A 226-nucleotide genomic window follows, 5' to 3' on the forward strand; every position below is an offset into this window, starting at 1 on the left:
AATATGATAACGAACAGCGTCATCAACAGCCTTCCGTACTTAGTAGCGCTTCGGCAGAAGTATTTAGGAGCGTCATGCTTGAACGCATCAAGAGTCAATCCCAACCTCACATGCCAGTATCACGTGGTTCAGCTCTGGGAGCACGAGATCACCGTATGTCCTACGATTAAATCGCTCGTGATGACGCGAGACAGAGAGAACAGCAGTTTCAAGCGTATAGAGAGCA

This window comes from Plasmopara halstedii (genome assembly GCF_900000015.1).
Source record: "Plasmopara halstedii genome assembly, contig: Scaffold_323, whole genome shotgun sequence".
Lineage (NCBI taxonomy): Eukaryota > Oomycota > Peronosporomycetes > Peronosporales > Peronosporaceae > Plasmopara > Plasmopara halstedii.